This window comes from Vipera berus (genome assembly GCF_964194415.1).
Source record: "Vipera berus genome assembly, chromosome: W".
NCBI lineage: Eukaryota > Metazoa > Chordata > Lepidosauria > Squamata > Viperidae > Vipera > Vipera berus.
In genome coordinates this window covers 37,235,041-37,258,374 of record NC_138210.1, presented here as the reverse complement: position 1 = coordinate 37,258,374, position 23,334 = coordinate 37,235,041, and positions in this window count along the sequence as shown.

Below are 23,334 nucleotides of genomic sequence, written 5' to 3'. Positions count from 1 at the left end.
AGCCGAATTACCCTGTTTAGACTATAGATGGGCTGTCTGGCACCTAAAGTGCCATCTTCCGCCCATGTAGCTAGTCCATAATAGTTGATGATCTTCTCTGGAGTCCAGTCTGTCAAAGGAGTAAATAAAAAAACTCCTTATCAGAAGTCGATGAACCGTGGTTCATTTATCTAAAGGAACACCTGCTGCCGGCATCAACTTCCCATCGTCCTGTGCGCTCCCACAGGGAGGGCCTTCTCAGGGTGCCGGCGGTTAAGGAGTGCCGGCGGGTGATCCCCAGGGGGAGGGCATTCTCTGTGGGCGCGCCTGCTCTTTGGAATGATTTACCGGTGGAACTTCGGACCGCCCCCGCTCTGCGTTCATTTTGCCGGGACCTGAAAACCTGGTTTTTTGATTTATCAGGCCTGGACTAAAGGGGTTTTAGCTTTTAATATTGTTTTAATTGTTGGGCTTAAGTAATTTAATCTATTTTAATTTTATATTATTTTTATATTGTATTTTATGCTGCCCTGTAAACCGCCCTGAGTCCTTCGGGAATAGGGCGGTATAAAAATTTAACTAACTAAACTAACTAAATTTGACGCATGGTGCACAACCCGAAACATATTCTACTGTAAAAAACTTTAATCAGAAACAGCAAAGAAAGACTCTTAACTGATTACATGCTCTATCTCACCAGACAGCACAGAGAGAAAAAAGAAACAGAAAAACTTTGTTTGGACATGCGCACACAATAGTAGAACCAGACATGAAACCAAAACATGGTTGAACACGTGACACTCACCATGGTTACAATGATAAGATAACAGCACAGCTGCAGAGCAGACTGCAACATGCCTAACTGACAAACACATAAAAACGCAGTGACACAGTCATCATCCTTCCAGGTTCCAATTTTTATATCGCTTGGTTGTATGTCTCTTTTTGCTCAGACTTTATCTGATAAATCATCATATACAGTTAGTCCCAGCAATTGTTTCTGTTCGATGGGGAGAATGAAAAAGCTTGGCTTTATTATTCCTAAGATACAAGATCCATACCACCCCTTAGGTAGATAACCATAGGCATATTTTCCACATATCCAGTACATACCTTCCGGGGCTACCCAGTCCAGGGTGTCGTTTTCAGGATCTTTTAAATAAGCCTGGGTGGTGCTAAATGAGTAACAGACAGACTGGCAGCCAGACATCCGTGAGGATCTCCTGGCTTCACACACAACCCCACAGTCCACAGTCCTTTTAAGGACTAAAAAATAGCATACTCAATGGAGATATATGCTTAATGATACTAACGGCGAGACCCTCTGTGAATGGGCAGAGCAGAACAACCTATACTTAATTTTTGATGCTAAAGATCGAGGCACTTTTAAATCAGCTGCATGAAAGAAAGAGTATAACCCAGACTTATGTTTTGTTACACAAGATAAAACCAAACCTATACCTGCCTCTTGGCAAGTGCTGCCAACCTTCCCCCATAGCCAACATATACCTATTATCATTAAGACAGGAATAAAGATACCTATTATCAGATCTATACCCCGACCAAGGTGGAACTTAAAGATGGCTAACTGGGAAAAGTTTACGATGGACCTTGAGAACATAATAGGACATATCCTGGCAGTTAGTAAAAGCTACTATCGCTTTCTCGGAGCAATTATGTCATCGGCTAAAAAATCCATCCCACGTGACTTCCGTAAGGAATACATCCCAGGATGGAATGAAACCTGCGAAAACCTGTACCAAAAACATCTAGAGAATGGTGATGCTGAGATAGCCGATGAACTTCTTTATAACCTTGACCTGGCATGCAGGCAGAAATGGGAGCAAACTACGTCTGGATTAGGCTTTAAACACTCAAGCAGGAAGGCATGGAGCCTACGGAAAAAACTGGGAGGAGGCCAACCAGCTCAACATAAACAACAAGAGGTTACTCCAGATCAAATAGCAACTCGAATTGTCAACTTAACTAGAGTACCCCATGATAAGAAAGATACTAAATTAGTGAAAAGAGAATTGAAGCACTTAAAAATTTTGTGCTCGCCTAGCCAGGAATACAGGTGAAACTCAAAAAATTAGAATATCGTGCAAAAGTTTTATTTCAGTAATGCAACTTAAAAGGGGAAAGTAATATATGAGATAGACTCATTACATGCAAAGCAAGATAGTTCAAGCCGTGATTTGTCATAATTGTGATGATTATGGCGTACAGCTCATAAAAACCCCAAATCCACAATCTCAAAAAATTAGAATATTACATGCAATCAATAAAACAAGGAGTGTACATAGAAAAATATCGGACCTCTGAAAAGTATAAGCATCCATATGTACTCAGTACTTGGTTTGAGCCCCTTTTGCAGCAATTACTGCCTCAATGCAGCATGGCATGGAAGCTATCAGCCTGTGGCACTGATGAGGTGTTATGGAAGACCAGGATGCTTCAATAGCGGCCTTCAGCTCTTCTGCATTGTTCGGTCTCATGTCTCTCATCTTTCTCTTGGCAATGCCCCATAGATTCTCTATGGGGTTCAGGTCAGGCGAGTTTGCTGTCCAATGAAGCACAGTAATCCCACAGTCATTGAACCACGTTTTGGTGCTTTTGGCAGTGTGGGCAGGTGCCAAGTCCTGCTGGAAAATGAAGTCAGCATCCCTATAAAGCTCGTCTGCGGAAGGAAGCATGAAGTGCTCCAAAATCTCCTGGTAGATGGCTGCGTTGACCCTGGACTTAATGAAGCACAGTGGACCAACACCAGCAGATGACATGGCTCCCCAAATCAACACAGACTGTGGAAACTTCACACTGGACTTCAAATATCTTGCAGTGTGTGCCTCTCCATTCTTCCTCCAGACTCTGGGTCCTTGGTTTACAAATGAGATGCAAAAGTTGCTCTCATCAGAAAAGAGGACTTTGGACCACTGAGCAACAGACCAGGTCTGTTTTTCTTTAGCCCAGGTAAGACGCTTCTGACCTTGTTTGTTGTTCAGGAGCGGCTTGACAAGAGGAATACGACATTTGAAGCCCATGTCCAGGATCCGTCTGTGTGTGGTGGCTCTTGATGCACTGACTCCAGCCTCAGTCCACTCCTTGTGAAAGTCCCCAACACTTTTGAATGGCCTTTTCCTGACAATCCTCTCCAGGCTGCGGTCATCCCTGCTGCTTGTGCACCTTTTTCTTCCACACTTTTCCCTTCTACATAACTTTCTATTAATGTGCTTTGATACAGCACTTTGGGAACATCCAACGTCTTTTGCAATTACCTTTTGAGGCTTTCCCTCCTTATGGAGGGTGTCAATGATGGTTTTCTGCACAACTGTCAGGTCAGCAGTCTTCCCCATGATTGTGATTCCTACTGAACCAGACTGAGAGACCATTTAAAGACTCAGGAACCCTTTGCAGGTGTTATGGCTTAATTAGCTGATTAGAGTGGGACACATTGAGCCTAGAATATTGCACCTTTTCACAATATTCTAATTTTCTGAGATTGTGGATTTGGGGTTTTCATGAGCTGTACACCATAATCATCACAATTATGACAAATCACGGCTTGAACTATCTTGCTTTGCATGTAATGAGTCTATCTCATATTTATTATTATTATTATTATTATTATTATTATTATTATTATTATTATTATTATTATTATTATTATTATTATTATTTTCCCCTTTTAAGTTGCATTACTGAAATAAATGAACTTTTGCACGATATTCTAATTTTTCGAGTTTCACCTGTATGCTTGACCCTTCCAAGCAGCTGAAATAGATACTGCCCTGAAGAATGTCAAAGCTGGAAAATCTCCTGGTTTTGATGGAGTAATGCCTGAATTTATCATCCACTCTGGGCCTCGCACAAGAGAAGGGCTGGCAAAATTCTACACAGATATACTAACTTCCAGTAAGCTCCCTCCAGAATTTAAGAGAACCAAGGTAATTGGCATATTAAAACCTGGGAAAGAAAGCAACAAGCCAGAAAACTATCGCCCCATTGCTCTGTTAAGTGTTTGTTATAAACTACTTGAAAGGCTGATACTTAACAGAATTAGACAGAAAATTAACAGACAAATACCAATTGAACAGGCTGGGTTTAGATCTTATCGGAGCTGTGCCGATCAAGTCCTTAGTCTTACTAGCCACATTGAAAGCAGTTGCCAGAATAAATTGAAAACATCTGTTGTATTTGTGGATCTCACAGCAGCATACAATACAGTGTGGAGGGATGGACTATTAAGCAAATTCCTCCACACTGTTCCTTGTAGGATCATGGGCCGCCAAATAAATAACATGCTCTCAGCAAGGACCTTTCAAGTCATTGTGGGTGATAAAATTAGTAAGCAAAGACACCTGAATAATGGACTCCCTCAGGGCTCTGTACTGGCCCCATCTTTATTCAACTTATATATTTCCGATATACCACCTGCGCTATCAACAAAGTTCTCTTATGCTGATGACCTGGCATTAGCATATAGCCACAAGGACATCGAAGTTACAGAAGGTGTACTTACAGCCGACCTTACAACTCTGAGCACATACTTCCACCAATGGAGGCTAATCCCAAGCGTAAGCAAAACAGTTACATCATGTTTCCACCTTAATAATAAATTGGCAAAAGAGAACTCAATGTATACCTAAATAATAAATTGCTCCCATATGAGACTACACCAAAATAGCTGGGGGTCACCCTAGACAGGACTCTGTCTTTTAAAAAACATATTCAGAATTTGGCTGCCAAGGTTAACAGCAGAAACAACATTCTGCAAAAACTATGCGGAACAACTTGGGGAGCTTCAGCTCCAACTCTTCGATGCGCAGCCCTTGGGCTTTGCTACTCTGTAGCGGAATATTGTGCACCTGTATGGATAAACAGCCCACATACAAGACTTGTCGATGTTTAACTTAACCATACGATGAGATTAATTACTGGGTGCATAAAATCTGCACCTATTCACTGGTTACCAGTTCTTAGCCATATACTCCCCCCACACTTACGACAACAAGAAGCTCTCATTCGGGAGTATAGTAAGATCCTGTTAAACTCCTCCCTACCCATTCATGGTTATACCTCTGTTCTCTTAAGATGTCAATTAAAGTCAAGAAATCCACCACTCCTCACAGCGCTTAAGCTGCTGGCTGAACATCAGAGCACCACACAAAAGTGGATGGAAGCATGGAATAGCTATACCTCCCAAGATATTTTTGAGCATATTAATCCTAATAATATACCTCCAGGGGTGACATACAATAGAATTAGAACGACTCATGGGGTGTGTGCCGACTCTTTGTATAAATGGGGAAAGACATCTTCAGCACAATGTGATTACGGGGCTCCCCGACAGACTATCCAACATATAGTGAGGGAATGCACTAATAGAAAATACCCAGGAGATTTTAAGGACTTCCTCTGCGTAACAACGGTAGCTACTGACTGGATTTCCAAACTCAACATCAAACTCTGAAATGCTATTTCTGTTTTCCTCTTAGGTTTTATTACTGCTTCTTTTTAATTGTTTTAACTGTTTTAACTTGTAAATATGAAATGTTTTTAATATTGTGTGTGACCAGCCATACGCTAAATAAAATAAATAATAGTTATTTCACTTAATGTCTCCTTCTTTGATATTCCACTTCCTCCCCACCAACTGTCGTTCTTCCATACAGTCAAGCAAATCATGTCTCCTACTGCTACTTTCCTATTCTTTCTTTGTCTTTCATAACATACTTTCCCTACTAAATTTGTGGTTAATGCCTAAGTTCCCTCTTTTCCTTTTGTGAACTTGAGAGTTTTATTTTTCCACATTTCCACCAATTGCACAAACATATTCACTGCTTTCTTAGGAAATTCAGGTAATTCTAATTTCTCAAATTCCTGATAATATGACCAAAATATACTTTTGCATATAGGTTTTACCTTAGTTGTTTCTATTTTAATACTAGCCACCCCTATGGGTCCTTTCCGGTTCCGTCGATTCCTATTCCAATTTCTTTATATTGGATTCCTTTTTCCAGTGACTGATTTATATATATACAAATTGGGTAACATTTTCCTTGAGTGCAATCAGTCCTGGTACTCCCCATACTGATGTTCATTTCCTTTGGTCCTATACTTCTCTCATTTGGGACTGTAGTAGTGTACCAATAATCATAGCTTGGAGCAAAGGCAACATGTCCTGTACTTAATGTAGACACTCTCTGAAATTATTATTATTATTATTATTATTATTATTATTATTATTATTATTATTATTATTATTATTATTATTATTATTATTATTATTTATTAAATTTATATGCCGCCCTTCTCCCTAAGGACTCAGGGTGGCTCACAACAATAAAAAATTTAAAAACATATAATACAAAGATTAAAAAAGAATTAAACAATAAATAAAGAAATAAAGGACAATTTCAGCCGATAAAAACCAAATTTAAAAAACCATGATCAGTCCAAGCCCGCTTGTTGGAACAACCATGTCTTCAGGTCGTGGCGGAAGGATCGAAGGTCAGGGGCCGTCTGCAGCTCCGGAGGCAGTTCATTCCAGAGGGTCGGCACGCCCACAGAGAAGGCTCTCCCCCTGGGGGTCGCCAGCCGGCATTGCCTGACCGACGGCACCCTGAGGAGGCCGACTCTGTGGGAGCGAACCAGGCGATGGGAGGTTGACATTGGCAGCAGGTGGTCTCGCAAGTACCCCGGGCCTAAGCCATGTAGGGCTTTAAAGGTTATTACCAGCACCTTGAATCGCACCTGGAGGGCAACCGGAAGCCAATGCAGCTCGCGCAGGAGTGGTGTAACATGGGAGTATCGAGATACTCCCATAAGCACCCGCGCAGCCGCATTTTGCACCAGTTGAAGCCTCCGGGTGCACCTCAAGGGCAGCCCCATGTAGAGAGCATTACAGTAATCCAGGCGAGAAGTGACAAGGGCATGGGTGACTGTGCATAGGGCATCTTGGTCCCAAAAGGGGCGCAACTGGCGCACCAGGCGAACCTGTGCAAAGCCCCCCCTGGTCACAGCAGTTAGATGATCCTCCAAATTAAGCCGTGAATCCAGGAGGACACCCAAGTTGCGGGCCCTTTCTGAGGAGGGCAATAGCTCCCCCCATCAAAAGAGATGGAACATGTTGGACAATACAAGATGCCAGTATCCACAGCCACTCGGTCTTGGAGGGGTTCAACCTGAGCCTGTTCCTTCCCATCCAGACCAGCACCGCCTCCAGGAACCGGGACATCACGTCAAGGGAATCACTGGGTTGGCTCGGGGTGGAGATAAACAACTGGGTAGCATCGGCATATTGGTGATACCTCACCCCAAAGCCACGGATGATCTCACCCAGCGGCTTCATATAGATGTTAAAAAGGAGGGGGGAGAGAACCGACCCCTGAGGTACCCCACAAGAAAGGGGCCTCGGGGTAGATCTCTGCCCCCCTGCCACTACAAACTGCGAACGGCCCAAGAGGTAGGAGGAAAACCACCGTAAAACAGTGCCTCCCACTCCCAACCCCTCGAGCCGTCGCAGCAGGATACCATGGTCGATGGTATCAAAAGCCGCTGAGAGGTCAAGTAGGACCAGGACAGAGGAGCAACCCCTCTCCCGGGCCCGCCAGAGATCATCTACCAGTGCGACCAATGCCGTTTCCATGCTGTAACCGGGTCTGAAACCGGACTGGTACGGGTCCAGATAGTCCGCTTCATCCAGGAATTGCAGAAGCTGATGCACTACAACACTCTCAACAACCTTCGCTACAAAGCGAACGTTGGAGACAGGACGATAGTTATTTAAGGAGGCCGGGTCCAGAGCAGGCTTCTTGAGAAGGGGCCTCACCACTGCCTCTTTTAAGGCAGAGGGGAAGACAACTGCCTGGAGCCAGCCCCCTGTCACCTCCCCGGCGGCCAAAACCAGCCAGGAGGGACATGGGTCCAGTAAACAAGTTGTAGTGCTCAGTCTACGCATGATCCTGTCCACATCATCCAAAGACACAGGGTCAAACTCACCCCAAATGGTATAACCAAGACCTGCCCTCTCCACTCCACCGGATTCCGCCCAGTCGGAGTCCAAACCAGTCCGGATCTGAGCGATTTTGTCCTGCAGATACTGCACAAATTCCTCAGCCCTACCCTGCAAGGGGTCATCCCTCGGTCGCTGGTTGAGCAGGGAGCGGGTCACTCTAAACAGGGCAGCTGGGTGGTTATCTGCGGATGCAATGAGAGCAGAAAAGTAAGCATGCTTTGCCGCTTCCATCACCACTAGGTAAGACTTAAGATAAGTTCTTAGCCATGTTCGATCAGATTCGGATCTGCTGGACCTCCAACAGCTCTCTAGGCGTCTTTTGCTGCGCTTCATCTCTCGGAGTCCCTCGGTAAACCAGGGGGCCACCCGGAATCTGCGCTGGGTCAGAGGCTGCAAAGGCACAACTCGATCCAAGGCCCCAGCAGCAGCCCTATCCCAGGCTACCACTAGGGCCTCGGCAGAGTCGTGGGCAAGGGAAGCAGGAAATGTCCCAAGCTCTGTCTGGAACCTCTCAGGGTCCATCAGGTGCCTGGGGCGGAACCACCTGGTCGGTTCTGCCTCCCAGCAGCGGGGGGGTGGCATACTGAAAGTCTAGCCGGAGAAGGAAATGATCGGACCATGACAGGGGTTGGATAGTTAAATCCCCCCTACCCAGATCATTAATCCACTGCCCAGAGATAAAAACCAGGTCGAGTGTGTGCCCTCCATTATGGGTCAGGTCTTGAATTATTTGAGTCAGGTCCATGGCCGTCATGGAGGCCATGAACTCCCAGGCCAACTCAGATGCCTCACCTGCGGAGGGCAGATTGAAATCCCCCAGAACTATAAGCCTGGGGAACTCAATCGCCAACCCGGGCAAGACATCGAGGAGCTTGGGCAGGGTTGATGACACGCAGCTGGGAGACAGGTACATAATCAATAGGCCCAACTGAACTCTAAGACCCAACTTCAAAAGGAGAGAGTCACACCCGCCTATCTGAGGGACAGTGGCCACTCGCAGACAAAGACTCTCCTTAATAATAACCACCACCCCACCACCCCTGCCCTGGGCCCGCGGCTGGTGAAGCACCCGGAAGCCCAGTGGGAATAGTTCTGAGAGGGGGACACCTCCCTCTTGGCCCAACCAGGTCTCCGTGATGCAGGCCAGGTCTGCGTTCTCCTCCTCAATAAGATCATGTATGAGGGGAGCCTTGTTCACCATGGACCTGGCATTGAAATAAACCAACCTGAGCCCTGGGTCCTGCAGTCCAATGCCCCCGGGGAGGTGAGAAGAGCAACGAGGGCAGGAACAGGCAACCGCTTGAAGACAGCGGTGACCCGTTCCCCGATAGCGATAGAGCCCTCTGCTCCCACACTCTCTGCCCCTCCCAATCACCGTCAGGATAGGAAGAACCTCCACCCTCGGAGCTGAGTCCCCCGCCAAACCCCTACTCCCCCCCCGTGACCATCCGATGGTCTGGACTGCTGTCCAGGTCGAACTCCCCCAAGTTCGTTCCGGGTCCCTAAAGCCTTCCCCCTCCCGGGTCCCCTTAAAATTTTATATAAAAAACTTAATAAAAATCCCCTCAGCCTCTTCTTTGAAGCATGCCATCTCTCAGGGGTCCCACAACCCGTCATCAAGAAAGTTCTTATGTAGGACAGATGGGCATTCCTGCGAGAGGGGGGAATCTCGCAGCAAGTAAAGTTCTTCAAAGGTGTATGCTGGCATACAAAGGAAAGCGGTGCTATCCGACAATGAAGGGTGCCAGCAGACGAAGTCAATGGAAAATTCAGTCGACATGTGGCAGGTCCCAAAGCCACAATCGTGGTAACAGTGGAGTAGTCTACGGCGGCAACAGGAAAAGCCATAACAGGTGGTAATGACAGGTCCAAAAAAAGGAGGGAGGGCGGCCTGATGACAATGGCAACGGACCCAAAACAGCAAGATTCAAAGACAGCCATAAGGGCAGCTGCAACCTCCGCAGTGGCAGGGAAAGCAACAACAACAGCAGACCCCACAGCTGCAGCCACAGTGCTGGCAGGACCAGGTCCACTGCACTCACGGAGTTGAACTCGCCGAGTGGCAGAGGGGGAGGGGGGAAACAACATCGAAGCTCCCTTCCCCCTGCCACAACCCTGGTCTCGATAAAACAAACAGGCACGAGCAGAGCCCAGAAATTCCGACAAAGATCACTTGTCACAGCTCCGCTCGGCTTGGATGAGCAGGGAAACAGTCGAGTCGGCCCTGCCCAGCCGCCAGCGTCCTCTCACCAGTGAGTTAGAAAGTTGGCTTCTCCAGCTTCTCCTCCCCCGTCCTCAGCCATTCCAAGATGTATCCCGACAGGGGAGGGAGCTAACGCTCCGCCAGCAGTTCCACCAACCGAACGGGGGCCAAAACGATGACAAGCATAGATAACCATTCAGTTCTAAAAAAAATGCAACGTTTAGTCCTTACACCTCTATTACCCCTCCTTCTGTCAAGAAGATCGACTACTAGTCCGTTAAGTCCTTCAAAACTTTAACTTCAGTGGATCTCCTTGGTGAGATTCCACCTTCTACCTCTCTGGGGCTGGCACGGGCCCTTTCACTCGGGAGTAATGAGTCCAGCCTTTTTCAGCTTTCCGGATGGCCTTCTCAGTAGTTAACAAGACGATGTAAGGTCCTTCCCAAGTTGGAGTTAGTTTTTCATCTCTCCAGGCTTTTATCAACACCCACTGTCCTGCCATGTATTGGTGTACTGCAAACTCCAAGGGTGGAGTTGGAGCAAGAATGTCTGTCGCAAGAGAGAAAAACATCTGGACAATTCGAGTACATATTTTCTAATTATTTTATCTTTCAATTCAATCCTTGGTAATTCCTCCTTCCCCATATAAGGTATTCCAAACATGAGTTCAAATGATGACAACCCAATAACTTTATGTGGTTGCGTTTGTATTCTTAATAAGGCTAGGGGAGGCATTTATTCCAGGGTAAATTTATTTCCTCCATTAATTTAATCAGAGTTTGTTTAAATTTTTGATTCGAACATTCAGAAATCCCAGAACTACTGGGATTGCAAGCTGTGTGATAATCCCACTTAATTCCCATGGCCTCATTAATTTATTTGACTATCCTTGCAGTAAAATGCGTCCCCTGGTCACTATCTATTCCTTCAGGAAGACCATACGTGGGTATTATATTTTCTAGCAATATTCTGCCTGTGGTGCTAGCATTTGCATTCACACATGGAAAAGCTTCCACCCATCGAGTTAAATAATCCACTATGACAAGCAAAAACCTTATTTTTCCTGCTTTTGGTAATTCAGTATAGTCAATTTGAATTCTCTGAAAAGGTCGTATTGCCAACTCCCTTCCCCCCATTGGTTGTTTTTTTAGTGCTGCTTTGTTTGTTTTCAGACAGACCATACATTTTCTAACCATTTGTAAGGCCAGGCTATATATTCATTTACATACATATTTTCTTTGTATCAAATCTATTAAAGCCTGTGCCCCCCAGTGTGTCCCTTCATGTAGCCTCTCGATCAGATTTCTCATGATTGGTTTATTTAACATCTTTCTCCCATCTGGCAATATCCACTCCCCATCTGTATTTTGAGCTATCCCTTCTTTCCCCATTGCTTCTTCCTCTTCCTTGGAGAATTTTGGTGTCCCTTGTTCCTCTATTTCAGGTATCATTATAAAAACTTTTTCTTTTTATTTTTCCATGCATCCTGCTTCTTTAGCCCTTTCATCTGCTAAATTGTTGCCATAGATTTCAAACCTCTCCCCCTTCTGGTGCACTTCTACATGTATTATGGCTAATGTCTGAGGTATAGTTATTAAATTTAAAATTCAGTGACTAACTCTTCCTTTGCTAATCCCTTCCCTTTACTATTCACCAACCCTCTTTCTTTCCACATTTTTCCAAAAGTGTGTGCTATTCCAAAAGCATACATAGAATCTGTGTATATATTACCACCTTCCTTTCCCAATTCCTTCAGAGCTATTTTTAATGCATATAGTTCACAAGTCTGAGCAGACCACTGATTTGGTAATCTCTCAGCTAGCAGTTTCCCATGTTTCCCCTTCTACTATGGCATAGGCACTTCTTCGCTCCCCCTCTATCACCCTTGAGCTTCCAAAGTCCTTAGTCCCCCTATTTGAGTCTCTTTCAAATCATCCCTCACCTTTGTCTGATAGTCAATTGCTTCTAAGCATTCATGTTCTGTTTCTTGCGAATCTCTTTCTCCACTTAGAAACTGAGCTGGGTTTACATTAGCTTCAGTCACGATCACTAAACTTGGATCTTCTAATAAAATGCTTTCATATTTCATTAGCCTAGAGTTTGTCATCCACTTTTGAGCTTGCTGATTCAAAATATTCCTTACTTGGTGTGGACTACTCACTACAATTGCCCCTCCAAAACTTATCTTCCTGTTTTCTTGAACTAGCAAGGCAGTGGCCTCAATTGCTTATACACAGACCGGCCACCCTTTTATTACTGCCCTCCCCCAATTAAAACCCCTCAGTCTAGGCCCGACAGCTCAAAGAGCCAGGTTTTCAGGTCCCGGCGGAATGAGCGGAGGTCGGAGGCAGTCCTAAGTTCCATCGGAAGTTGGTTCCAAAGGGCAGGCGCACCCACAGAGAAGGCCCTCCCTCTGGGAGTCACCTGCCGGTAATCCTTCACCGGAGGTACCCTAAGAAGGCCCTCCCTGTGGGAGCGCACAGGACGATGGGAAGTTGATGCCGGCAGCAGGTGCTCCCTCAGATAATCCGGACCCAAGCCATTTAGGGCTTTATAGGTCATCACCAACACCTTGAATGTCACTCAGAGGGCAACCAGAAGCCAATGCAGCTCGCGGAGAAGAGGTGTTACACGGGAATATCAGGAAACTCCCATCACAACTCACGCAGCTGCATTCTGCACCAGTTGAAGCCTCCGAGTGGTCCTCAAGGGCAGCCCCATGTAGAGAGCGTTGCAGTAGTCTAGCCGGGAGGTCACGAGCGCATGGGTGACTGTGCGTAGGGCATCTCAGTCCAGATAGGGCCGCAACTGGTGCACCAGGTGAACCTGGGCAAAAGCCCCCCTGGTCACGGCTCCTATATGATCTTCAAAGCTGAGCCATGAATCCAGGAGGATGCCCAAGTTGCGAGCCCTATCAACGGGGGGTAACACCTCACCCCCCATCATTAATGATGGAACAAACTGGTTAACCCAAGATGCCGGTATGCACAGCCACTCAGTCTTGGCAGGGTTGAGACGAAGCCTGTTTCTCCCCATCCAAACCCAGACTGCCTCCAGGCAACGGGACATCACGTCGAGGGCATCACTGGGTTGGTTCAGGGTGGAAAGAAAAAGTTGGGTATCATCAGCATACTGGTGATACCCCACCCCGAAACCACGAATGAGCTCACCCAGCGGCTTCATATAGATGTTGAACAGGAGGGGAGAGAGGACCGACCCCTGAGGAACTCCACAAACGAGAGACCTCGGGGCGGACCTCTGCCCTCCCGTCAACACCGACTGCGAGCGGCCCAGGAGATAGGAGGAGAACCACTGTAAAACAGTGCCTCCCACTCCCAACCCCCTGAGACGCTGCAGTAGGATACCATGGTCGATGGTATCAAAAGCCGCTGAGAGGTCTAACAGGACTAAGACAGAGGAACATCCCCTGTCCCGAGCCCACCAGAGATCATTCACCAGCATGACCAATGCCGTCTCCATGCTGTACCCGGGCCTGAAGCCCGATTGGTAAGGGTTAAGATAATCAGTTTCCTCCAGGAACAGAGGAAGCTGATGCACCACCACACTCTCAGTAACCTTCGCCAAAAAGGTTGGAGACCGGACAATAGTTATTTAAAACAGCTGGGTCCAGGGCAGGCTTCTTGAGGAGGGGGTCTCACCACCGCCTCCTTCAAGGCGGCGGGGAAGATACCCTCCTTCAAGGAAGCAGAGATTTCCCCAGAGTACTTCAAATCCTTTTCAGACAGAGTCTTTCTGTTTATTTCTTTTGTTTATTTCTTTTCTTTTTTAGACTAATAGGTAGAATAGTCCATTTCTGTGAATATAGGAACTTTGGGCCAAAAGTAAAAAGGCAGTAAGTCCAATTAATCAGTATCATTTAGTACAGGGCTTTTTCTTTTCTCTCCCAATGTAGACAAAGGCTGTTATTAAGGAGGGTGGGGGGCTGAAAAAGAAATCTCTTCCCTCTCTCCTCACAAGGGAAAGCAAATTTGGAAAGCTTTTGACAGGCAAAGTAGACAATTAGGAAAAGAAGAAGGCAATTCTCACTCAGTTTTCAAGTGCTTTCAAGTGCTTTGTTGTGCTTTTGGCTTCAGCAGGAAACGGCTAAACGATGGGCCATGGGAAAGGCCGATCCTTTCTTCTTTGGTTTGGAGAGTAGCTCCAAGCTGACAGGAGGGCCACCGCCCTTCTACCGCTGACTGGAGAGACCTTTCCTCCGCTCATTGCCCCTCCAGGGCGACTTTCGACCCCTTTACAGGGCCCACCCCGATGAAGAAATCCAGGCGATGCAAGGAGCAATCCTCTCGAATGTCTGGCTGCACCGAAATCCAGAACCGGAAGCCCAGCCAGCCTACTTGTTAACTGCACACCCAGGAATTTGATGCTGGTAACCATTTCCACAGGTGAATCATTAATGCACAGCACAGAGTGCTGTGCCTGCCTTTTCAGAAATTGACAATAATCTCTCTGGTTTTTCTGGTACTTAAAACTAGGATGTTTTCCTTACTCCAGTTCACCAACCCCTCAACCTCCTTGCGGTAAGCTTCCAACTTGTCATCATGAATAAGGCCCACTACTGTTGTATCATCTAAGAACTTCACAATATGGTTGGTGGCAAACCTAGCACAACAGTCATGGGTCAACAGGGTGAACAGCAGCGGACTTAGGACACAGCCCTGAGGAGAACCTGTGCTCAAGAAAATGGTGTTAGAAGTATATATTGGGGCCTGTTAGTAAGAAAATCAAGAATCCAGTTGTACAAAGGAGTATTTAAGCCTAAAAGGTCCAGTTTGTCTACTAGATGCTGGGGAAAGATTGTGTTAAATGCCAAACTGAAGTCGACAAACAACAAACCACATGAGTATTTCTTTCCTCTAAGTGCTTCAAGCTCAGATGGAGAACAGAAGAAATAGCATCCTCCATAGATTGATTTGGTTGGTAAGCAAACTGAAGCAGGTCAAATGTTGCCAGGAGGCTAGATACAATAATGTCCTTTATCAGCTTCTCAAAGCATTTCATAATAATGGATGTCAGTGCAACCTGACGGTAATCATTGAGGCCTGTAATTGTGGACTTTTTTGGCACTGGCAAGATGATGGCCATCTTAAAACACGATGGCCTTTGTTTATGCTTCAAGCCAATAATTAATGCCAATCTTCTCTGATGTGTTGCTCAGAACCCCCATAGTATCTCATCTGCCTGGTAGGCAGCATGGCATTTTTTTACTTTTCAACCATATTGGGAATTAATAAAGGAGTATATTTGTAATTCAGGGTTGAAATGAGGGGTCCTTAGTGGTTTCTGGGCTTCGTTGTTTTCTTGCAGACATTTCATTACCCAAACTAGGTAACATCATCAGTGCTAGTAAGGAGTGGGGTTTGCTCTTGCTTTATATTCTAGTGGCTTGCCTTGTCAGTGTTGGTGGAGGTGGTCTTAGAGGTTCTGTTCTGACCCAAGTCATGCTGGCAAGGCAGAGGTTAAGTAGAGTCTGTTTATTGCACACTTAACACAGTGCCAAATGATCCACCAAGGGTGCCAGTGAAGCTCTGCCCAAGCCCTCAGTTTCCCCTCAGTCTGAATTCCCTGGTTCCACAAACTAAGTCCTAGCCAACCCATGAGGCAAAGAGGGAAGTAACAATACCTACAAGTACCAAGTCCACAACACAAGTCTAGAGTTCCAACTACCAAAGCACAGTCCAAGAGTCTGAAGTCAGAGAGCCAAGTCCAAAGTCCACAAGTGAAGTCCAAGGTTCAGAGTCCAAAAACACAGTACAAAGTTCAAGAAACAGGATCCAGCTAAGCTGGAAAGGTGCACATCAAAGCAGATGTTCCTGACAAAAAGACCTTCCCCCAGCATCTGGTTAAATCACCCTTCCCCAGGTGTTCCTTGTGAAGAGGGATGGGGCTGCTCTTCATTAGAGGTGGTCTGGAGCCTGTTAACTCCATTGGCCCTCTGTAGCTGCTCTGCTCTTGCAGGCAGCTCTCCGTTTGGTCACACACACACCCTCTACCAGACAGCCCTGGGACTGCCTCATCCTCAGCCACTGGCCTCTCCACTCATTCGGAGGGAACCATGCCCTTCCCATCGGACAGTCCTGGTTCTAACTCCTCTTCCTCCTCCAAACTGTGATCCAACAAAACCATAAGAGGTTCTTTGGTTGGGCTGTTTACAGTTGGGTTGTTTGGCAGTTCCTTGATTGGGGTATTGTTTACTTGATTGTTGGTTTGATGTTAAACTTGGAGTTAATCTATGCTCATCTGGGTGCTGGAGGGACGCGGTGGCTCAGTGGGTTAGGACGCTGAGCTTGTCGATCAGAAGGTCAGCAGTTTGGCGGGTCGAATCCCGAGTGCCGTGTAACAGAGTGAGCGCCTGTTACTCGTCCCAGCTTCTGCCAACCTAGCAGTTCGAAAGCACGTAAAAATGCAAGTAGAAAAATAGGGACCACTACGGTGGGAAGGTAACAGCGTTCCGTGCGCCTTTGGTGTCTAGTCATGCCGGCCACATGACCACGGAGATGTCCTCGGACAAGCACTGGCTCTTCGGCTTTGAAACGGAGATGAGCACTGGCCCCTAAAGTCGGAAACGACTAGCACGCATGTGCGGGGGAACCTTTACCTTTACATCTGTGTGCTGATTGCTGGTGGGGAGGTGTTTTGGTCTTTTTGTTCCCCTTTTGGTTTGTTAATTGTCTCTTTTGCACAGTATGTAGATATTGTTTATGTCTATGTGTCTATTGGTGGCTAATTTGTCAAAGTGTCAGGCTTCTAGAAATTCCCTAGCATTTTTGGACTTGGCTTGGTCTAGGATGGTCACAGTTTCCCAGTTGAAACTATGATTAAGTCTGTCCATATGTTGTGAAATTAAAGAGTTTTCATGATGTCTTCTGTCAGGTCTACGACAACTTGCCACAGCCAACTCACCACAGGACAACTTGTCACGGGACAATTCAACACTATTAATCATTTCATTCAGGTACTTCTATTATTGGTGACCACGTTTTCATCGAAATTATTGTAACTCTTGTATTTCTGGATTGACTTTATTTTATTATTATTGGCCATGATTCCATCAAAATTAATTTAACTTTTGTATTTGTTGAATTGTCCTGTGGTGAGTTGTCCCATGATGAGTTAGCTGTGGTGAGTTGACTGTGGCAAGTTGGCCATGGCGAGTTGTCCCATTCTGCCTTCTGCCTGCTAGTTGGTGTTCATGGATGCGTTTTGCTAGTCTTATGTCTGTCCTATGTAGTGGCTGTTGCAGACTGTTTCGACGCAGGTCACATAGGCAGATGCAGGCACCAATAAAGTTGTTTATTGCACTGGTAAACATGACAGATGACCCTCCAGGGGTGTTGGTAAAACTCCACTTTTCCCCACAAAACTACCACCAACAGTCAATTTAACCCAGTCCCACCAGCTGGGTCCATGTAACCAGAACCAAGTCCCCAAACAGGAAGAAAGTTAAAGTCCACAAACCCAGTGCAGAGGTTGCAAAACAAGGTCCATAAGCCACAATCCAGTGTTGGAGTCCGCAAAGCAAGGTATGCAAACCCAGAGGCTGAAATACGAGACAAAGTCAAGGTTTCCAAAAGTCAGGGGAGTGAGTACTGAGACAAACAGTTGTTCCCGATGAATGCAACCTCCCCCGGCCTCTGGTTAATTCACCCCAAGCCAGGTATTCCTTGTGAGGAGGGGCATGTCAGACTCTTCATGAGCAGCCTTGCAGACCTCTTCTGAGCTTCCTTTGCATCCATGGATCAGGTGGGGGAGGCAGCTGTTCCTCATCAGAAGGAATCTTGTTGTCTCTCATTGCTACTGCCCATCTGTAGTCAATCCTCCCCTGTGTTCATGGAGGCAAGTGGCTCCCTGTCCGGTTGACCACTTCCCTAATGCCAGAGGAGCCTGGGACAGCATCTTCCTCAGCCCCTGGACTCTGGACATTCCAGGGAAGATGTGCCTTCCTCCTCCTCTTCTGTACTGGGATCTGACAGGGCCATGACACAGTCATTACACTATGTGTTGTAAATGACTCCTGTTTTTTTTCTTCTGGGGCTGCTAGGTCTTTTGGTTTACTTAGGATGTTTTGAAGAGCTTTAGTTGGCTTGTGTGCTATGCTGATTCCATGTAGAAGTCTGTTGCTGGTTTCTGAGATGTTCTTGATGTATGGCAATGTTATTCTTTTTAGGGTTTGTGTTGCTTGTGCTGTACTGGGTTGAGTGGTCAGGCCCTTTTTGATGAAGTTGTGTGCATATCCATTTTGTTGGAAGATATTGTATAGATGCTCTGTTTCCTTTTTCTGCTGTTCAGGGTTGCTGCAGTGAGTTTGTACTCACCTAAATGAAGTCCTTACACAGCTTCTCTTGTGGAAGGTTGGATTATTGTTTTGGTAGTGGAACACTTGGTTTGTGTGGGTGGTTTTTCTGTAAACTTGTGTTTCCAGTTTGCCATTGTGGTCTCTGCTGATCAGGATATCCAGGAAGGGCATTATGTTGTTGTTTTCTTCTCTGGTAAACTGGATTCCTTTGAAGATGTTGTTGATGGTTTTGTGGGTGTTCTCCAATTGGTCCTTTTTATTATGGTAAAGGTGTCATGTACATATATGACCCATATTTTGGGATGTATTTGTGGAAGTGCTATGGCTTCCAGTTGTTGCATAATGACCTCTGCTATTAGTTCTGAAAGCAGTGATCCCATAGGTGTACCTTTAATTTGTTGGTAAGTTTGTCCATCAAATTGGAAGTACAGTATGTGGTTAGCCAGAGATTTATGGAATCCATAATCTTGGGTGTTTCAATCTTCGTGTGTTTGGTTAAGTCAGGTGTGCTGTGGAGCAATGTGGTCATAGATTCCTTGGCTAATTCTGGATCTATGGATGTGAAAAGTGCTGTGACATCAAACAAGACCATGATTTCATCCTCATCTATAGTAACATCTCTGATTATTTCAAGGCACTGAAGTGGAGAGTTGATGGAGTGTTTGCTTCCTCTTGTGAGGCTCCTAAGCTTTTTAATTAATTTTTTGAGATGTTGTGGTTAGGGGTCCCAGGTAATGATACAATTGGATGGAGAGGTATGTCAGACTTGTGTATTTTGAGGCATCTGTAGAAGTGTGGGAGGTTGGGTCCATTCTTTTACTTTTTGTAAATATTGTGATCTGTCCATAGTAACAATGGTTTGGCCTTTGTCTGCTGACATACCACTTCATACAGAACAGAACAGAACAGAATAAAAGATTTGGAAGGGACCTTGGAGGTCTTCTAGTCCAACCCCCCTACTCAAACAGGAGACCCTATACCATTGCAGACAAGTAGGTGTCCAGTTTCTTCTTAAGAGCCTCCATTGATGGAACACTCACAACTTCTGAAGGCAAGCCATTCCACTAGTTAATTGTTCTCACTTTTAGGAAATTTCTCCTTAGTTCTAGGTTGCTTCTCTCCTTCATTAGTTTCCATCCATTGATTCTTGTTTTGCCTTCTGGTGGTTTGGAAAATAGGTTGACCCCTTCTTCTTTCTGGCAGCCCCTCAAATATTGGAACACTGCTATCATGTCAACCCTAGTCCTTCTTTTCACTAGACTAGCCATACCCAATTCCTGCAACCGTTCTTTGTATGTTCTAGCCTTCAGCCCCCTAATCATCCCTATGGTGACCAAAACTGGATGCAGTATTCTAAGTATGGTCTTACTAAGGCTTTACAAAGTGGTACTAATATTTCATGTGATCTTGATTCTATCCCTCTGTTAATGAAAACTAGGATTGTGCTGGCTTTTTTGGTTGCTGCCACACACTGCTGGCTCATATTTAAGTAGTTTTCCGCTAGGATTCCTATATCCCTCTCACAGTTACTGCTATTGAGCCAGGTACCACCTATACTGTACCTGTGCATTTGGTTTTTCTTGCCTAAATGTGAAACCTTACTTTTCTATACATTGAATTTCATTTTGTTAGATAGGGCCCAATGTTCAAGTATGTTGAGATTCTTCTGGATCTTGAGCCTATCTTCTGGTGTGTTGGCGATTCCTGCCAGTTTACTGTCATCTGCAAATTTAATGAGTTCCCCTTCTATTCCCTCATCTAAATCATTTATGAAGATATTGAAGGGTACTGGGCCTAAAACAGAACCTTAGGGTACCCCACTGCTTACTTCCCTCCATGTAGATGTAGTTCTATTAAGGACTACATGTTGTATGCTGTTTGTCAACCAGTTATAAATCCACCTGGTGGTGATGCTGTCTATCCCAGATTTTTCTAGCTTACCAAGACGTAGGCTGTGGTCTACTTCGTCAAATGCCTTACTGAAAGCCAAATACTGTATACTATGTCCACTGCATTTCGCTGGTCCACTAATTTAGTCACTTTGTCAAAGAATGAAATAAGATTTGTTTGGCATGATCTGTTTTTAACAAACCCATGTTGGCTTCTGGTTATAAATTTGTTTGCTTCTTTGTTTGAGCCATGGTGGCACAGTGGTTACAATGCAGTACTGCAGGCTACTTCTGCTGACTGCCAACTGCCTGCAGTTTGGCAGGTTGATTCTCACCGGCTCAAGGTTGACTCAGCCTTCCATCCTTCCAAGGTCAGTAAAATGAGGACCCAGATTCTTGGCGGCAATATGCTGACTCTGTAAACCACTTAGACAGGACTGTAAAGCACTGTGAAGTGTTATATAAGTCTAAGTGGTATTGCTATTGCTATGTGTTTCCAGATCTGTTGCTTGATTATCTTTCCCAGGATCTTCCCAGGTATTGATGTCAGACTGATTGGTCTGTATTTTCCTGAATCTGTTTTCCCCCCCCTTTTTTGAAGATGGGAACCACATCAGCTGTTTTCCAGTCCTCTGGTAGATCCCTAGTGCTCCCAGACCTTTGAAAGATATATGGTTCAATGGTTCTGAGATCACATCTGCCAACTCCTTCACAACTCTGGGATGTAATCTGTCATATCCTGGTGATTTGAACTCATCTTGAGTGGACATTTTCTCGCTTATTTTAATTTGTATTCCTAGTCTGTTTTTACTGTTATGTTTTTGGTAGACTGGTCTGTATTAGCTTTTTGCATAAAGACAGATGCAAAGAAAGAATTAAGCAGCTCTGCTTTCTGTCTACTGTCTGTTACTTCCTTGCCATCTTCTCTCATGAGTGGACCGATTGTTTCCTTCATTTTTTCTTGTTTTTTATATGTATGTTGAAATAATTTTATTATTATTATTATTGACATTTGTTGCAAATCTTACTTCATTCTGAGTCTTAGCTTTCCTGACTTCATCTCTACAAGTTCAGGCTGTTTCTTGGTATTCTGCCTTTGTTATGTGCCCCTCTTTCCATTTTTTGTACTTATCCTTTTTATCTTTCAGTTTATCAGAGAGTTCTTTGTGAAAGCATGCTGGTTTCTTATTGGATGTCCTGTTTTTCTTTTTCAGTGATATTGTGCTGGACTGGGCTTTTATAGTCACAGTTTTCAGAGTTTCCCAAGCTTCTTGAGTTGTTTTCCCCTGTAAGATTTTCATCCATGGAATCCTTCCCAAGCTCCCTCTAAGTTTGTTGAAACCAGCTCTTTTAAAGTCTAAGACACTGGTTTTTTTATATTCTATGGTTTGTGTTTATATTATATTAAATTCCAATATGACAAGGTCACCCTCACCCAAAGTTCGAGCCACTTCAACCACCTCTATCACCTTTTCTCTGTTAGTAAGAATTAGGTCTAGTATAGTTGTGCTTCTAGTTCCTGCCTCTAGCTTTTGAATGACAAAGTTGTTAGCTAGGTTGGTCAAGAACCTGTTCGATCTCCTGTGTGATGGAGAGTTTTTCGTGAGCTGTGGTGGCGCAGTACTGCAGGCTACATCTGCTGACTGCCAGCTGCCTGCAGTTCGGCAGCTAAATTCTCACTGGCTCAAGGTTGACTCAGCCTTCCATCCTTCCAAAGTCAGTAAAATAAGGACCCAGATTGTTGGGGGCAACATGCTGACTCTGTAAATCACTTAGAGAGGGCTGTAAAGCACTGTGATGTGGTATATTAGTTTAAGTGCTATTGCTAAGTTATATTGCTAAGTGCTATTGTCTCCCAGTTGATGTCAGGGTAGTTAAAGTCCTCCATTACTACTGTGGTGTGTTTCCTACATACTGTGCATTGGTTAACTGATTAGCAAAAAGTTCATCTATTTCTTCTGCTTGGTTGGGTGGCCTGTAGTATACACCTATGGCAATGTCATTCTTTTATATTGATCCATATGCATTCTAGGAGGCTTTCATTCATGGTGAATGAAGGAATCCAATTGTGCCTTCAAACAATCAGAGACATCAGACCAACATCAAGTGAACTATACCCCAATCAAGATACTGCCAAAGAAGCCAACAATAAATAGCCCAACCAAAGAACCTACAAGACTACTCCCACCAACCCTGACAGGGCAAGCCACTAGAACATAAACTGGAGGATTTTAGAAATAAACCACTGACTTAAGGTCACCAGGGTCCAGTTCCATGGAGAGAGGTTTTTCCATGGACCAGAGGAGGAGTGGTTTTCTGTGCTGCCTGCATCCCATGGATGAGGCTTTCCTTGTTTACACAGCCTGGTTTCTGTCATGCCACAGCCCGGTGCCAATCCATGGACTGGGAGTTGGGGACCCCTGGCTTAAGGGATGATGCCGTTCAGAGAATTTCAGATTCCTAGACCATAGAATAGAATAAAATAGAACTAGAAGGGACCTTGGAGGCCTTCTAGTCCAGCACCCTGCTCAAGCAGGAGAACCTATAGAGGCTATAAAAAGGCAAAAAAATGATAAGACTCCAGGTCCAGATGGATTACCTGCAGAGCTTTATAAAGAATTACAAGATGTATTAAGTCCCACTTTGAAAGAACTGTGTAATAAAATACACCTGGAAGCTAAAATACCAAATATATGGACTGAAGCCAACATTACTTTAATACCCAAAGAAGACTCTGACCTAATGCAAATAAAAAACTCTAGACCAATATCACTATTAAATGTAGACTATAAAATTTTTGTCTCAATAACAGCAGAAAGACTAAAGAAATTTTTGACTGAATTTATACATATAGACTAAAATGGTTTTGTACCTAAAAGACAGATAAAAAGTAATTTACGAATGATTCTTGATGTGTTAGAGTACTATGAAA